Here is a 14,883-nt window from a genome sequence, read left to right as displayed (position 1 = left end):
TTCAAATGTATTTGAAAAATAAAAATAAAATTTGAGAAAAAATAACAGTAAATAAAACAATCTTAGTATAACTTTTTTCTATATAATTTCTTCATGATATATTTAACTTTTTCCATAAAAATCAGAAAATTTTGTACAGAAATGTTTCACTTTTACTAACTGTCCATAACACAGTGAAATCCTGAAGAAATTTGGATGGTCACTATTATAATGCAAAAACATTTCTTGAAGCTGTACATTTTCAACCCTTCTTTAAACATATATTATTAGATGCATCCACAAAAACTTTAATAGCCAAAAATAATATCTGATTTTTATTCCTTTGGTTAGTAAATTTAAATACATATCTATTTTTCTGTAAATGTTCCAAAAATTCATCTATGAAAGTGTATTCATTTGCTTCAGTGATAAATAACAGATCATCAATAAATCTGTAACAGGAAATTATTCAAAAACTTGCCTTCTGAAAGGATTATAAATAGTCTAACTCAAAACTTCCCATAGTAAAATTGGCATAAGTTGGTGTAAGACAATCTCCCATTACTGTCCCTTGTTTTTGTAAATGAATACTCTGCATATCCCTAAAGTAATTATGAGTCAAACTAAATTCCAAAAGTTCACAAATAAAAGCACTCTGTGGTGTATCTCCCATAAATAAGCATGTTCCATGTTCTAAACCATGATATACTATAAATTATCACTCAAACATTTTATCATAAGATTGTGTCTTCATTAAGACATCTGCACCCTTATCTTGGGGCTTACATATCACATCCTTTCTATTTTTAAAATTCATAAGTTCATTTCATTCACTTTTAGACAAATTACATTTTCTTTTCCATTTCATATATTTATTAAACATTTATTTTAATGTCAATTTACAAAACACCTGGTTCAGATTTGCTTTGATAATTCAGCTGTGTTGCTGAAGAAATAACTCTGTTTTAAATAAGCAAGTGTGTATGTAATGGGTATACTTTGTTTCCTTGAATCTCATTTCACTGAGTTTCATTTCGCGCCGACCACTTCGCTGAAAACTCAAATTACTGAAAACTCATTCACTGATTCTCGTTTCAGTGACCTGCAGTTAGTATATATGACACCGTGTAGAGTACTGTAAGGCAAGTAAAAGATATATGCCTTTTTCCCCTCTGTAGTGCGATCCTGGAGTTAGTATCTATAGTTAGGGGGGGGGGTATGGGGGGCATAGCCCCCCCATTTAGTTTGAGTACATATTGTCTTCTGGAGAAAGTTAGTCATTGGTGTTGCAACTATGTATGTCTATTGTTTAAAATGTATTGTTTTGAGGTTTTTGGTAAAATATAATATAAAACAAACAAGGTGGGGGCTATGTCCCCCAAACCTCGCACTGTGGGGGGATATGCCCCCACACCCCCCTAACTATATATACTAACTCCAGGATCACACTACAGTTGAGATAAGGGCATAAACCTTTTACTTGCCTTACAGTACTCTACACAGTGCCATATATACTAATGGCAGTTCAGTGAAATGAGATTCAGTGAAATGAGTTTTCAGTAATTTGTGCTTTCAGTGAAGTGGTCGGGGTGAAACAAAATTCAGTCAAATGAGACTCAGTGAAACAAAGTAGGCCCATATGTAATTCATAAGCTATTTTGCTTGTGGATCAGTGACTTAATTTAAATTATTGGCAGACTTGTAAATCTGATTATAAATCCTTGTGTTGTGTATGGATAGCTGTTTGGTTGTTTGAGAGAACATATTTGGTTACAGTGCAGGTACTATTTCTGGAAGCAAAAAAGTTATCAGTGTTGTACTACAAAGATCAGTGTTAGGCCATATCCTATTTGGTATGTATACCTCAGACATTCTGGACAACACTCCTGGCATATAACAAAGTTTGTAAATGACTATAAATTGGAATTGTGATTATTTGATCCAAAATTGTTTAGACAATGTTGGCAATTGTTGCAGTGGTCTCATATTGAATGTGGAAAATGTAGTATAGTTAATTTCAGTAAACAAAGTGTTTTCCCTTATAATGTAGGTGGCACATCCTTCCAATCTGACACTGCTGTAAAAGGCCTAAGTACTCTTGTTGATAATTCCTTATATTTTGACCAGATTGTCTCCAGAGTAGTTATAAAAGTCTCCTGCCTTTGTCATTCAGTTTCTAAAGGCATCTTGATGTAAAGAAGTCATGTTTTTCCTATGCACATAACTCATCGGACCCATTATCGAATATAATCCCCCTTTTAGCATGTATTAATCTAAACATATCACTCAAGTTGAGAGACCTCAGAGGTTCCTAGCTAAGAAGAGCAGTGCCCTCAAAAGTCGTAGTTATCAGAATTAAACTGCAGCCCTATATATATTTATATATATATATATATATATATATATATATATATATATATATATATAAGTACTCATTTTCTTCAAGGAGATCTTTGTCTATTCTTTTTTACCATGAAAAATCTATTCCTTTTTGACTTTCTATACATTCACAGTTAAAATGGTTTCTCAAATACCAGCTTAAAGGAATTAAGCCTTCATCAGCAAGACAAGACACGTAGGTAGGATGTTTCATATCCCAGTGTATCCCCCACCTTTGACTAGATATAACCTTGTCACCTAAACATTTGGATGGGTGACCTCCAGATTTTCCCTAGATGTAACTTATATTGGCTTCCTTGAGGCTGGACTGAACCTTTGAATATTGGTTATAGGCTATGCTTGTAATGGTCTGCAGACTGATTGCTAGTACTAACCTGGCTCAACATAGAAAACTGTCCTGTCTTGCTTAGTTTAGTCAGTAAACAGTTAAGAGGAGAGCAAAATCTGTCCAGTACTACTTTAACCTAAGCACTCTGTGTCATCCAAAATAACTGTGGCATCAGCCAGATCCACTGCAAATGCTCCAGCCAAGAAAAGAAAGACTTTAGAGATTTGGCCCAAAGGTAAGAATATCAGGTACCTAAGAAAATACAGAGTCCAAAGACCAACATTGGACTGAGAGTCATATTTCATGAGGTGCCTTTGTAGCCCCAAAATCTGGTGGGTATTTCAACTGAAGCAGCTTTTCTTACTTCTCAGAAGGGCTTTGAATGAAAGCATATCCTCCTGAGATAAATTCTTTCTACAGTCTGTCAGTCTAGAGACCTCTCTGTAATCTGTTGGTTCTGACACGTGTATTATTTTTTTTCTGAAAGTGAGGTATTATTCCATTAATACTTGTGCAAGAGGACATATAACATTTCTGGAATGGGGTTTCTTTTGCTTTCCTGACTACCATGAGGTCACTAAGTTGTTATCTATCCCCAAACCTGGGTCTAAATCGTCAATATGCAATTAGACATCTATCATTTTGTCAAAGCAGCAGGTGGGCAGGTTAATATCCCATCCCTCATGCTACCTCTCTGGGTTTAACGAAGTTGGCCAAAAAAAAAAAAAACAGCCTTCCTCCGAACAGGTATCAATGTCAGGGTCGCCTACCCCACCCCCCCCAAAAAAAAAAAAAAACTCCTTAGGTCACACATATTCCTGAGCTTAGTGATTCAGTTAGTGGAGCCACATGTTACACTGATACATAACCCAAAGAAATAAGAGGCGAATCTTCAAATTGTGTGGGAATAACTATACAGAGCAATGCTTGTTTGAAAGCTTCTTGGACTTACCTTTTTTGGAAGAAATGCATAATTAACTCATTTTTTCCACATTTCATCCTTCTCAGTTATGTGCCCATTTATCCTATTTTATAAGGACCAGTGCAATGCGAGGAATAATATTCCATATTATTCAGTTCTGAAGCCCAGTTAGAATCTTAAGGGATAGACTGCATGCTTATTTTAGAGTAGAGGCCTATACAAGGAAAGTTTATCTGCATTCTTCCGTGCTTAACTAATGTAACTATAGTCAAGTAAACATGTTGATTTACTGAGTCTATGTATATTAACTTGGCAGCTGAACATTCATCTTGTAAATCTGATAAATGTGCCATTCAGAAATTAGTCTGTATTAGTTCATTGAAAACTATCTTCAGAGAACAGCCATTCATTGAGCGTAAATCAACAAACAGCCATTCATCAAATGTTCCCATCAGTGAACGTTTTTCCCAGGACAGTGAATTTCTTAACCAGCATGGATAAATTTGCCCTTTTCACCACTGTAGTGTGATCTCAGAATTGGTATATATAAGATGGGGGGTGGGGTGGGGTGTAGCCCCCACCCCCTTAGTAGGTTTGATATACTGCGGTGTGTGTGGCGGTTGGTATGTTGGCCAGATAACTAACTGCCTTGGGAAACACATTCGCTGGTGTGAATGTTTGTGGGACAAAGGGTGAAGGAGAAAATATAGGAGGTTTTGCAGCTGAAAGTCAGTGTAGACAGAGTGAAAAAGAACATATATCATAATAGTGGATTAGGTATGGGCTTGACAGGGACAACTTTTGGTGTTAAGAAGGTAAACTTTTAGTTCCTTTTTGAAGTGTTTAGGATGGGCAATAGAGCTTATGTGAAAGGGGAGTTTGTTCCAAGCTTGGGCTATGGTGGATTTGTAGAGTAATTTACTGGCAGTTTTGCTGGGTTGGAAGATATCCAGGAGTAGTTGGTTGGAGGTGCAGACAGTACATGTAGTGATGTCAAAAGATACCAAGGAGGAGAGGGCTCAGCAGGCAGATGGTTTGTATACTACAGAGTGTAAGATTTGTAACTGTGATAGTTGGAGTTGTGGGAATTCAAGGCGTTGTACAGCATTAAGTACAAGACAGTGGTGAGAGTTGTGAAGGAAGTTTGTGGCAAATCTAGCTACCTTGTGATAGGTTTCTTGGAGTTTGGACATGGTTGTAGCCTGTATGTTAGTAAGGATTGTGGTGGCATAGAGGAGGGAGGGGAGGAGGAGAGCCTGAGCCAGGGAGAGTCTAGCGTTGAGAGTTAGAAATGTTCTGTTATGGTATAGGAGACTGAGTTTTTGGTTGGGTTGCTTTTATGCTTTGCAAGAAATGTAAGTTACATTTGAGCTTATTATCTATGATGGTACGTAAGAGCTTAGTGTGGGGCTCAGATTGTATAATGGTCTTAATGGAAGAAGTGATGAGAAAGGCAGATTTATGTTGAGCGAGTGAGCGAGGGAGAAAGAGCAGGAGGTTTTTTGGGGGTTTAAGATGAGTTAATTATTAGACAGCCATTTTTCAGTGGATAAAAAGGCATCTTGAGTCAGTGCATGGAAATCTGATATTATTGGAAATGGAAATTAGTGTAGAATTATCAGTGTATTGTATTAGGGAGGATTTTTTGCAAGATGTGTGAAGGTCATTTGTGAAAATGCTAAACAGGAAGAGACCCAGGATGGAACCTTGGGGTATACCAGATGTCATGGGAAGAGAGGCGGAGCAAGAGGAGAGCCATCTGACAGATCGTTGCCTATTAAAAAGGTAACTAGTGAACCATTAAAGTGAAGGAGGGGAGGGATTGAGGTTAGCAAGCTTAGATAGGGTGAGAAACAATGTCAAAGGCTTTGGAGAAGTTGAAGAAAAAACAGGATATGAGTTGGTTGTTATCTCTAGCATCTGCTACTTTATGTGTAAAAGATAGGAGGGCAGTGGTTGTACTGTGGTGTGGCTGGAAAAAACATGTTGAATGGGTGTAAGGAGGTTTTCCTGAAGGAGAAATTTTAGTAGCTGATTATGAATGCATTTTTTGAGTATTTTTGATAGAGGGGGAAAGAATGGCTATGGGTCTCTAGTTAGATGGGTCAGTAGAATTTCCTCCTTTGTGTAAAGGGATGGTGAAGAAGGATTTCCAAATGTTGGGGACTGTAGCTTCTTGAATGGATCTATTGATTAGTAGGAATATGGGGAATGCTATGGAATCAGCAACTATTTTGAGGAAGAGAGGTGGGAGGTTGCCTGAAGTGGGAGAGCAGGGTTTGAGCTTGAGCAGAAGTGATTTTATGTGTGCAGCAGAAACAGGTTGAAAAGTGAAAATGTTTTTAAGTGGGTTGTGAGGGATAGGAGGGGTGTTAGTGTTATGTTTAGTGTGTGTGAGTTTCTGGACGGTATCAATGTCAGAGCATTAAATACTATAACCAGGTGGTAGTATTTCAGAGTTTGTGATGTGGGGTTTTAGCCAGGTTCACGTAAGGTAAGAATGTGAAGGGAGGTATGGGCTATCCAGGTATGAAACTCCGAGATTTTGTTGGCAAGGCTTTGAATATTTAGAGAATGGATGGTTAGGTGTTTAGGAGGAATTATGAGGGGATTGGGGGATGGGTAGGGAGTGGGTTAACAGGAGGTGGGGAGGTAGTGGAAGTTTTGAGGGGTGTGTGGTTAAGAGAATGGGAATGAGAGCCAGGTTAGGGTGGATGTCCCCTGAGAGGAGTAAGTTACTAGTGTAGAGGTTTAGTCGAGTTGGCAGAGTGCGGAGGTAGTAGTTTATAGGTTTGAGTATACAGGAGAGAGGATGCAGTTGAAATAAAGTATACTTGTGAAGGCAGATCTTAGACAAATTGAAGAGAGATGGGGAGATCATAAAGGAGTGAGAAGTGTTGGCAGTTGTAGGACAGGGTAAGGTGGAAGAATGTATGTGAGGGTGGGAGAGGTTATTGTGATAAGAGGTAGAGAGTGAGAGAAGTATTAGGCATGGAATAGAGATGTATACATGTTGCATTATGTGTTGTTTAGGGTATACTTGAGGCATTAGGTGGAAGAGGATGGGTGAAGAGGAAATTAAATTAAAATTGACAGAGTGTGTTTGGAGATAGTGAAATAGAGGACGTGGTGTATGACTAGGTGTGCAGGCAGGAAGGGGGGGGGGGTTGGATACGGTAAAAGTAATTGCTATGAGGGGGTGGGAATGGGGTAGTGTAGGGTAGCTGAGTGTGTCCGAGCGTAGCAAGGCAACAGACAGAAAGGGAGACAGTAGATTCACTAAGAAAACAATCAATAAACAGTAAGAATGGTAAATATGTGAGCAAAGAGAGACAGGGGGAGAGAAAGAGATAGCTGAAGTGATTTATAGTGTATTTCTCCGGAAATGGAGACATCAAAGGCAGAGTAGGGAAGAACAGGTGAATGGCATAATGTAGGAAAATTCAGAAAAGGAAGGTTAGATTAAAAGAGAGAAGCAGAAAGAATGAGGGGAGAAAGCAGCAGGATATATATATATATATATATATATATATATATATATATATATATATATATATATATATATATACATATATTATTAGGGTATATTTGGAGCCCAACCACATATCAAATTGCTGGAGGGGCTACCACCCTGCCAAAAAAGAAGCTTAATGGAGAAAAGTGGAGTTCAATGTGACTGTTCTGTTGTGTTTTCAGTCTTTTTTGTCATTTCAGAGATCACTATTGTGAGATTTGTCATTTCAGTAGGAATCCATCATCAATATTATAACAGTCAGATTTCAGGTAAAGTCATTAAGAATGATGAAGAAGACTTTAGCCTTGGTAAACATGCAGCTACATGATTAAATTAAATTATGGCAGAAGGAACTTCATTGGAATTGGTACATCCATTCCAAGTTGTTGAGTCATAGCTGGCTCGTCTAGAGACCATATAAATTGCCACCACCATCCACAGAGTGCATGGAAAAAGCAAGGATCAGAAGTATTTTGCCAGGCTTTGTTTCTGCATCACACACACATATAGCACCCACACCCCACCTATGGCTTGTCCTTGGGATGTAGGAAGAAGTCAGAATACTTCAAACATGCACACACACACACAGACACACACAGACACACACACACACACACACACACACACACACACACACACACACACACACAGACACACACACACACACACACACACAAAAGACTTGCTGATTCTGAACAGAAGATATCCCAGCCAAGACCTGAACTGGAGATCCTTTTACTGTCACATGACACTGCTAACCACTGCACCACAATATCACCCAAACGTTGTACATAAAATGAAAAAAAAAAAAACAGACTCTGGAATCTGTCTTGTAATTAATGATTTAAACTCCAAAGAAATGTTTTTGACTGATCCATTGGTGGACAAATTTTCTAGTGGCAGGACCCAAGCAGGTGGTTACTAAAAATGCCTTTATATCAGCACATTCAAGTGAATATAATAATGGCTCAAAATCCACGTTTCATTGTTTGAAGCCATAAATAATGATTAATGACTGCATTGCATTACTGGGTAAAAGTACTGGCCATTCAAGGTGATTAATGACTGCATTGCATTACTGGGTAAAAGTACTGGCCATTCAAGGTGATTTTGTATTTTAGGAGGCTGCTGAATGCAACCCAACATGGAAGTATAATTTCGACTTTGCTCCATGTCATAAGATACAAATCAGTGTTATGCATCATACCTTATGGTCTCCTCCTCTTCATCAGTCTGAATTTATCAAAAAAGGTAAAAGACAGTTACTGCAGATTCTAATTAAGTATAATAATATGATAAACATGATATGGTCTTGTTATTTTTACATTGTATGGTAAACACAGTATTTATTACACCAAAAATGATGTGACGTGGATATATGCATTTCATGTAACTTCTGGATTATACCCAATATAGTGACATTTCCCAGTGTTCTAGAAGCAGAATGAGACAAATGGTATCACTGCTGATGCAATGGAAAATACCCTCATTATGTCCAGCATACACATAATGATGTGTATTGTTCAAGAGATTTACATGCCATTACCATAGGTGGTCACAAATGTATAAAATGAAGCATGCTACTGACCCACTGACCAACTACAAACCTAGACTAACTCTCATATTGTCGTATAAAAATGAAGCCTGCTACTGACCAACTGACCAACTACAAACCTAGACTAACTCTCATGTTGTTGTATAAAAATGAAGCCTGCTACTGACCAATTGACCAACTACAAACATAGACTAACTCTCATGTTGTCGTATAAAAATGAAGCCTGCTACTGACCAACTGACCAACTACAAACCTAGACTAACTCTCATGTTGTTGCATAAAAATGAAGCAAGCTACTTACCAACTGACCAACTACAAACCTAGACTAACTCTCATGTTGTCGTATAAAAATGAAGCCTGCTACTGACCAACTGACCAACTACAAACCTAGACTAACTCTCATGTTGTCGTATAAAAATGAAGCCTGCTACTGACCAACTGACCAACTACAAACCTAGACTAACTCTCATGTTGTCTTTAAATGCTAATCACGTCTGGTATGCAACGTTTTACACCTCAGGCCACCAGTCAATATTTATCGATATTTTTCATCTCAGCAGATATCATTCCTACCATACAGTTATTGATAGCAAATTAGAAATCCTTTAATTCATATTTAGTTATTTGCAATGAAAAAATAATACTTAATGAATAATTTGAGTTGATAGATACTTGCTTAATACTGCCAAATGCATAAAGTGAAGTTTGAACTTCAGATCATTTGAAGGGATATCATCTGTCAAGAGACAAGTTATACTATTATTAACAGGGGAATAGGTTCGTTATTTTTGTTCTATCATTTATATAGGTAGAAGAAGGCAGACTGCTAACAAGGCTCTTTAATCCCTGTCTTCTGCTTCAAAAGCAAAGCTGGCTATTTAATATGCAAGTGAATTTCTGTATTTTATAAAACAGGGTAGATAATTAAATTGAAATGTAATTTTGTGATTTAAAAAGTGTAGGGGAATGGATTTCACACCTAGTACACATTGTCCTTAATGTATATTTATTCCTGATAATTGTCAGTCCTCCAGAATGGTGTTGATTGTTTAAAATGTTATGCGAAATAAGAGAATGACTGCAAACAATGTCACTGGCCTGTATTATTGTGGTATGACGGTGTGTGTGTGTGTGTGTGTGTGTGTGTGTGTGTGTGTGTGTGTGTGTGTGTGTGTGTGAGTGGGTGTGTGTGTGTCTGTGTGTCTGTGTGTGTGTGTGTGTGTGTGTCTGCGTGTGTGTGTGTGTGTGTGTGTGTGTGTGTGTGTGTGTGTGTGTGTGTGTGTCTGCATATAGATTACTTGTGTGTATGCATTTTTTTCTTATCGATATATGTGTACATTTTTGTTATTTTTTTGTAAATGTTTCAGCACATGCTCCTCCCTATCTGCAATAATGTCTTACAACATGTTTTAGAAAAATATTTCAGATCTTATATAATAATAAAAAAATATTTAACTGAAAGGTATAATTCTTCTGCCTGAAATGTTCTATTAAGAATCAGACATTTTAATTTATTATTCTTCAAACCAAATGTGTATTACACTGATCAGAATAGTTACATACTCTTACAGAAGATATAGAAAGAAATTGATTATCTGATATAAAGGTGAATGCCTCTTTCCATAACCAGCTAGTCCTTTTTGTTAGAAATTACACCAGATAGACTCTGAACTTCATGGAGAAGAATGCATGAGTATTTTGATGAGAAGGAAAAGGGGAATCCTTTTAAACCCAGAGTAAAGCTAAATGGGTCTAAATTCTAGCTACGAGGAGCAAAGAAATGAAGCATAACTGAAACCCAGGTGACCCATGTTCAGTTAGAGAATCCAGTGATCCTATGAGTCAGATAGAAAGGAGAAATATTTATACAAAATCACCTGTCACCTGGGAAGATACAGTATTTTTAACAAGACAGCGACCAGGTTTTCCAACCCTATTGAATTCAGAGGGGATATGTACCAGCAGATTTTCTGCAGCTTGTTCACAGGACCCCTGGACACATTCATGATGGCTTACCTCAGATCAACTCTAGCAAGCAATGTAAAAAAGAAACATATGTCTCTAAAGAGGCATAAGTTTAATGTATATAAAATGTAAAATATGAAAAATAGTCAGATAAAATGTCTATTGTTTAAGAAAAAATGTCCTAAGATTGCAGTCTAGAGTTAAAAGGGAGTGTCTGTTATTGTTATAGCCTTGAAGGTAAGCTATACAGGGAAGGAAGACTGGTATAACCAGGTAAAATATGTAATGTGCAAGAAATATCCATATTGAAAATTATTAGAATTAAGTCCAACAGTTTACACAAGAGAAGAAGCCTAGAAGATAATACTGAAAGGCAAAAATGGTACTGGAGGAATCAACGTTCATTACCCTTGAGCTACAGAGAGAAAAATACACTATAACTAGATGTTGTGCACCTACTGCCACACCAGAGCAACAGAATGCAAAATAATAGATGGAATTCTTAAAATGGGAGAGCAGGGAAAGAGACAGTATGTTACTGTAGATCATAAATATGCCAGGTGCTTAGTTGAACAAGTTCATTTTAACAATGTAGTTAAATGGTTAATAAACTTCATATGACCTACAATATAATTTGGGAAAGTTCATCCCTGGATTTATAACATCCATAACACAGCTGCTGCAAAAGGATTTCATGTCCAGAGGTGAAGTATTACTTGAGGAAAATGACTGACCTGTTAAGTGATTCATTAAGCTCTGTGCAGGAGTCAAGTACGTTCATTGTTAGGCACTAAATCAACAAGTAGAAGAAAGCTGGAACTATGTAGCTATAGAATACAGTTCATGTGTGGGTTTTGTATACATTCACTCGTGTCTGCTTTGATTTATGTGTTAGAAAATCCATGTACAACTCACACTTGAATATACATTATAGGAACCTTAGAAGGTATCTTATTTTAGTATCTGCTTTAGACCTGTTTTTACTTTTAGCCTCCTCCCCACGTCTGCCAGTCAGTTTTTCATGCACTATAGCCCTTATGTGTTCATTCAACATTGCAATGTTCTCAGTCCTTAATGGCATAACTTACCTCATATTATTACTGTGATGTTCTCTTTGTTATGTTTTCCAAACGTATTTTGTTCTTCATATTTGTCTATTATAGTTGTGCTGTACAACCATGCTGAGCCTGTAGTAGGTGATGTTTGACCAGTGCCCTACCAAGATAAACAAACAAACATACAAACATACATAAGCACATACATAAATAAACAGACAATGCAGAGGGGTGCTGTGTATAATGGACACTTACAAGTCTCCAGCTACACAGTTATTTAATCCATGCAGTCCTCCAGTTTTTCCGAGTATCAATCCCATTTCTTCTCCCATGGTCTCCCCCAGCAACATGAATGATGAATGTGCTATCAGAGACACATGCATCCTTCTCTCCCTCAAGATGAGACAAAGAGACAAAACCTCATAATTCTTCTTCCAACATGTGGGCAGCTCACAGAACCAAGGCTGTCTGTATCATAGGACAAGGCACGGATCTTCTACTCTCAGATCCTAATCCCTCCCAAAAATGTGCAGTAAGTTGAAAGTCAATATTCCAAATCATCCATAGGTATGCATGCAGCATGAAAGTGAATATATGTGTATATTCTGTGTTAGACCAGTGCACTGCCCAGAATGAGCTTCAGTCTCTTGCTCCCACTGACTGCTAGGTTAGGCACCAACATTCCCTTCAAATCTGTGAAAGATAAAATGTGTCCTTGGAAACTGGATGGCTGCATTAAACTGCAATATTTCAAGTTGTTTGAGATAACATGTTTAAAGGAATTTAATAATGGGTCAGATCATAATTATTTCCATTGAGTGGCCAAAGATGCTGTTTATAATTAGATAGCCTTCATAGAATGTTTTACTCCGACATTGGTAGATATACAACAATGACCAGTCGTCAAAAGACTGTTTACAACAATCCATAATATTTACAGTTGGTCCCATATTTTATGATATGGCAATTTTTGCAGTAGTCATTTTTCCAAGTCTCATAATACTGTGATTACGGATATGTAAGCTGTTGTCATTACTACTGTATGACTTAGGCATTTGTGCTGCCCAACTTGGAGAGCTCTAACATCTTTTGCAGAAGTAACTCAATTTTTCAGTTTGCAGTCATCAATATATAATTTTCCAGAACCCATTTCCCTGTTTTCATCCAAGAATATTCTAAAAAGAGTTGGTTCCAGCAGAGAGAGCTGTGTTGGACATCATATGCAACTTGTAGCAGGATATGCAGATAACCCTCTTCACTAACTTCTTTTCTCCTATTATGTAATCAGCATTTTTCTGTTGAATAATACATAAATGAACATTCAGTGGTTTGAGACACTGGATGTAAATGGCAGACTGAAGCCATATTCCTTCTGTTTTGATGCTGCTTACGGTTTTTATCCTGTGTAGCTCTTTATAGTATGTTTGTGGGGGGTTGTTGCAGTAGACAAACTTGTCCTGTAAGCGTAAGTTATATCTCTAAATTTTTAAGTGTAGAGATGGCTATTGCTTTTATCGATAAATGTCATGATGTAATTATTTTCTTTAAAGTGCACCATTTTTAAAATTGCTGTCATCATTCATAATATAAAGATAGACATTGACCTACCATTAAATATTCATTTTAAGTCTATAGGGATTTAATAGTTCCCAAGGATGTGTTTGGAGAGACATGTTCTAAATGTGGTACATTTGTTGCACTATGCTGATTACCATTTGGCTTAATGCTGTAGGTAATTCATAGACTATGTCGATATGATCTGTAAATGTACTTGCTTTTTTTGAGTTATACGTAGGAAGGAAGCTGGACTGACATTCTCATTATTGGAAGGAAGCAGTTTGTGATGTTTTGTTATGTAGCTGAGGAGGTCATAGGCATAGCTGGTTTGGTCTGTCACCTATGTGACATTAATGCAAAATAGGTGCAGTGATGGAGGATATGATTCACAGGGTGTTATGTTCAGCATGGATGGCAGGGCCTGGGTGAGGTAGATTTCATTTCATGTTGGTTAATAAAGGTAACTCTGACCATGTGTAGAGGTCTAACAGAGGCAGTCTTGTTAGTGAGGGTATGAGGAAATGGTTGAAAGGATTAAGAGCAACTTCTCCATTCCCTTGTGTCCTAATTCCTCTTTCCCTTCAACTTAGTATTATTTGTAACTTTATTGTTTCTTCCTTTCCATATTGCTATTTGTACATTTGAGCTGCTTCTTTGTTCTCTCGAGACAAACTAGCAATTTTTAACCATGTGGCTGTTTATTGGTTTAACATTAGAACTTATTTTACATAACAGGTTTTCAAAGATAACTTTTCTGGTTTTGGTAATTTTTTAATAAAGTGAAATATATAGCATAAAGTCTGTATTATGAATGCTTTGTGATCCTTCAGACAGAATGTATACTCAAATAAGTGTTTAGGAGCTCAACACCATGTGAAATGGTTTAAACTACAAATCAGCTATGAACACACGGAAGTTAGTACTTTAAATGTTTTACAACTTTCTGGAAACTAAAGCTTTCATAATATGCCGTATGATAACATTTTCCAACACTTCTGCATGAATTGCATGCATTATTTTCATTTTGAAAAGTAAAGTGACATATTTACTATCAACATTTGAATAGTGATGTGACATGCTTGTAGTTACGTGACTAGATCTGTAAGTTATTTTAGCTATTTTAACGTTCTTCGCATATCTAATAATGCTCTTGATTATGTGTGAAACCATTGCTGCTGCTTTTGTTTTTCATTTAGAAATAACGTTTATATATGTTAAAGCTAAAATGCTAGGTAATGCGCTTTTGGGTTCATGCACTGATTTTGAAGATGTCTGCATGCCTATTGACCTGCTCATTATGGTGTTCTTTGGCATTAAACAGATATCATGCTACAGCGAAACTGAGTAGCCTACCTTGCTATGGCTTCTTGTATACATGATACAGTAATGATTATACATGATACAGTAATGATTATACATGATACAGTAATGATTATATATGATACAGTAATGATTATACATGATACAGTAATGATTATATATGATACAGTAATGATTATACATGATACAGTAATGATTATAGACGATACAGTAATGATTATACATGATACAGTAATGATTATACATGATACAGTAATGATTATATATGATACAGTAATGATTATACAT

Source organism: Protopterus annectens, chromosome 1.part1 (assembly GCF_019279795.1).
Source record: "Protopterus annectens isolate FY-2018-M chromosome 1.part1, PAN1.0, whole genome shotgun sequence".
Lineage (NCBI taxonomy): Eukaryota > Metazoa > Chordata > Ceratodontiformes > Protopteridae > Protopterus > Protopterus annectens.
The sequence above is the reverse complement of the archived record's forward strand: the minus strand, read 5'-3'. Positions refer to the sequence as shown.